This window comes from Peromyscus maniculatus, chromosome 1 (assembly GCF_049852395.1).
Source record: "Peromyscus maniculatus bairdii isolate BWxNUB_F1_BW_parent chromosome 1, HU_Pman_BW_mat_3.1, whole genome shotgun sequence".
Lineage (NCBI taxonomy): Eukaryota > Metazoa > Chordata > Mammalia > Rodentia > Cricetidae > Peromyscus > Peromyscus maniculatus.
In genome coordinates this window covers 162,001,156-162,005,646 of record NC_134852.1, presented here as the reverse complement: position 1 = coordinate 162,005,646, position 4,491 = coordinate 162,001,156, and positions in this window count along the sequence as shown.

Here is a 4,491-nt window from a genome sequence, read left to right as displayed (position 1 = left end):
TGTTACATCCTATTTTATTGCACTGTTAAAGTTTAATGAAAGCAAGTATGATTGGGAAAAGGTTAAGATGCATTTGATGGGTCACCCTAATTCTTCTTAAATGATTTATGATCTACAGCAAGAAATTAAGGAAACTTTTACAAAAAAGTTACCTGATATGACAGGAACAGATGTTATGGAAAGCCTTGCAGATACGATAGCCTCATTCAACCCTGTGAATCACTTTAATAGATTTCTTGTTTTAGCCAGTGTTACCCTTGTGCTAGCAATAGTAATCTTATTGGTTTAAAAATGTGTTTTGGCTTACATGAGATTGTAAAACAGAAAGAGAAAGGCTGTATTTGCTGTAAAGGTACATAATCTCCAAAATAATTAATTGTTGCATATAAAAAAGGGGGATATGCTGGGGGGATTCCTGCAGAGTTACGGCTGGTTTGATTCTGGAGTGTTGGCACCCAGCCTTAATCTGCCTTTTGTGATTGCTACCTTTGGTCTCCCAGTTCCTCCTATGTGAATCTTGTCTGGAAGTTTTCTGAAGGTACAAAGCCCATGCAAACTTGGTTGAGGAACAACCCAGAAAACCGAATGCCTCTGGCTAAATTCTCCCTCATATCCGTAATAAAACCCTTCTCCTCAACCATACCTAGAAACAGTCATTGTTGTTTGGTTCTCACCAGAGAAGACTGCCTGGACATGGGTTTAAGCCAATAGAATGTCTTTATTAGCTGGCCAGTTACCACACTGTATGTTCAGGATCCATATAGCACTGAGCCTTTCTCAGGGTGAGCTTTAAATACAAAAACCATGTTCTGGGCTGACATACTTCAGTTAACAAGAACAGTTAGCCAGAAGCAGAACTACAGAAGCTAAAAAGCAAAGTTAGTACATTTAGACTTTCCCAGAACTATGGACTTTGATGGATTAGGCCTTTGTTTTCATTTGGGCAGGTGGTTCCGTCTACATGCTAAGTTTTACAGCCCGAATGGCACTTTTATCATGGAGTCAGTTGTGCTAAGATCTGGGGGCCTCTTAAGGTCTGGGGCCTCGTTACAGTCATGTCCTCACTTTCATTCATAAGGGACTGGGTAGGACAGGTAGATCTTGTTAGGAAAGGGAAATAGAATAGATGGTTTTGGATGGATGGGGGGCTGGAATGGGAGCATCAAGTGAGAAGAAGGAGGAGAGAAGGTGACAAGAGGGAATACAGGGACAGACAGCGAGAATTGAGGGTCATTTGAGGGCAGTATGGAAACCTAACACAGTAGAAGCTTCCTAAAATATACCTATATATGAAGGCAATCTAAATGAAATCACCAAATAATGGGGGCTACAGAGCCCTAACCAGCCATCCCTTGTCACCAAATGAAGCTTCTAGTACTGGGAGTGGATCAGGTCTAATTGAGTTGTTGGCCAAAGGGGTTTCACAGGAATCCCAAAACAACCGAGGCTGTTGCCAAAACTGTAGGTTGCTCTCCACAAACTGAAGGCCCCATTGCTGAAGACAACACTTACACAACTCACTGAACATGGAGACGTTGAGAAGTAGAAGCTGGTGCCAACGAGAGCCTTCACCCGCATATCCTAACAGGATGTTACCAAAAGAAACATTAACACCAACATAGCCACAAACTGATGGACCAGCCTGACTCCATCTTAAGATTAGAGGCCATCTTAACTGGGTGGTGGTGGTGCACTCCTTTAATCCCAGCACTTGGGAGACAAAGGCAGGAAGATCTCTGAGTTCTGATCTACAGAGCAAGTTCCAGGACAGGTAAGGATACACAGAGAAACCTTTATCTCAGAGAACCCCTGTAGTAGTCCTTTCTCATTGGGACCACCATTCCACAAATAATGACACAGAGACTTTTTATGAAAGCTTCGACTTGTTTTCAACTAGCTCTCTCTCTCTCTCTCTCTCTCTCTCTGGACAGGTTTCTCTGTGTAACAGTCCTGGCTGTCCTGGAGCTTACTTTGAGATCAGGCTGGCCTCGAAGTCACTGAGATCCACTAGCCTCTGCCTCCCAAGTACTGGGATTAAAGGCGTGCACCACTACCACCCGGCTTCAACTAGCTCTTATAACTTAATTAACCCATATTTTTAAATCTACATTCTGCTCCATAGCTCATTACTTCATCTCCGTAATGCATGCCCAGCTCTCCTTGCCTACCTATTGGCCATTAAGCTCCTTATTAAACCAATCACAATGATATATTTTCACACAATGTACAAATATCTCACAGCAACCCCCCCACTTCTGTCTCCTTCCAAAGATTAGAAGCCATCTTGTTACAATGTCAAAATAAGTTCATTCCTGTTTTCTATAAAACTTGGGTTTGACCTGATTTTCTAGAACTTGACATGTTCAATACCCTATTTCCTGACCTCTACTCTGATAAGATCCTCTGGAAAGCCCCCTAGTCTTGTAGTTCTTGAGCTATATAAATCCCACATTCTCATGTGTTTGATGCTGTTCTTTCAAATCCTGCTTTAGGGAAATAGCCCTGTTTGACAGAAAACAAAGCTTGCTTAACTCAACTAGAAGAATTTGGGTAATGATCTTTACTCTTGTTTGGTGGGATTAACAAACCCTTTGATCTACAGTGGTGTCCTGCAAGCAAGATATGCTGGGGCAATGGTGGCACAAAGCTTGTGGGAGTAACCAACCAATATATGATTTGACTTAAGGTCCATTCCACAAGATTGAACCCACACCTGACACTGCCTGGGTGACCAAGAATCTGTGACTAGATAGCCCAGGGACCTAGGGTTAAGCCAAATGTTACTGTTCTAGTAAAGGAACATAGCAATAAAATGATTCCTAATGACATTCTCCTACACTCTTAGATCAGTGCCTTGCTTAGCCATCATTAGAGAAGCTTCCTCCTATAGCAAATGAGAGCAAATACAGAGACCCACAGCCCAGATATTATGCAGAGTGAGAGACCTTGTAATACTCAGCTGTAAATGGGATGTCTTCATTAAGTCCCTCCCCTCAGGGCTCAGGGCACCCTGTGGAAGAGGAGCCAGAGAGGATGGAGGACACCAAGAAAACGCAGTTCACTAAATCAACATGATCAAAGCTCATATGAACTCAGAGACTAAGACAGCATGCACAGATCTTGCACAAATCTGCATCAGGTCCTTTTGTTAGGGTCCAGAACACCACACAAAACAAAGACCACCACTCATATATGCAACCAACAAGAGTGTTGTTTATTCCAGCATGCTGGGGTCAGCCAGCCAACATAATGGCTGCAACCCCCAGAGAAGCTCCCAGGCTCCTTTTATATCCAACCAGGAAGTCATCCTAAACATGATTGGCCAGGCGAGCAGCAGCCCCATTAATCTGTTTCTGATTGTCTGGGTCTGTAACTGCTGAAACATGCCTAGTATGCTATATCTCTCCCACCTGCCAAAACAGAAACTGAAACAAAAACAGAGACTGAGACCTAAACAAGAACTGAAACTTAACTAAAACTCAGGCCTAGTAGAGGCTGGGGCCAGGAGAAGCCTCGCCATGGTGCTGCTGTGGCCCCTCCTTTGTGTACATGTTATAGCTTCCAGTTTAGTATTTTTATGGGATTCCTGAGTGTACGAACAAGTGGGTCTCTTGGGCTCTTTTATTTGTTTGTCTCGTCCAATTCCAATGTGTTAGGTTTTGTGTTATGTCTTACTTTATTATTATTGTCTCCTAGAAGCCTGTTTTGTTTTTGTTTGTTTGTTTTCCAACACAGGGTTTCTCGGTGTAGTTTTGGTGCCTGTCCTGGATCTTGCTCTGGCCTCGAACTCACAGAGATCCACCTGGCTCTGCCTCCTGAGTGCTGGGATTAAAGGCGTGTGCCACCACCGCCCGGCTTGTTTTCTTTTTTTTTTAAGGATTTATTTATTAATATATACAGTGTTCTGCCTGCATGTATGCATACAGGCCAGAAGAAAGCACCAGGTCTCATTACAGATGGTTGTTAGCCACCATATGGTTGCTGGGAATTGAACTCAGGACCTCTGGAAGAGCATCCAGGGCTCTTAACTTCTGAGCCATCTCTCTAGACCGCCGGTTTGGCTTCTAATGAGAGACAGAAAAGGAATGTCTCTGGTTGGAAGGGGAGGTTGGGAGGGACTGGGAGGGGTGGAGAGAAGGGAAACTGTAATCATATATTATGTGAGGGAAAAAAATCTATTTTCAATAAAAGGAAAAACAATTTTCAAAAAACAAAACCCTTCTTCATCTGTTCATGGACATTCATAGTTTCTACCACCTTTTGGCTAAGTGTTTTCTTTCACTGGTGGTGACAACCCTCAACGCATACTTCACTGATGTATGTGGCTAGAGAATTCTGTTGGGCGTGGCTGTCCAACCTGGAGTGTATTTAGCAAATACTTCCGGGTGACAATCGCTGCTCTAAGGAAACACTCTGTGAGATTTGCAGTGCGTTCCTTTTTATTTTTCTTTTTACTTCCCAAAAATAGCAGAGGTCACAAAGCTGTGATTC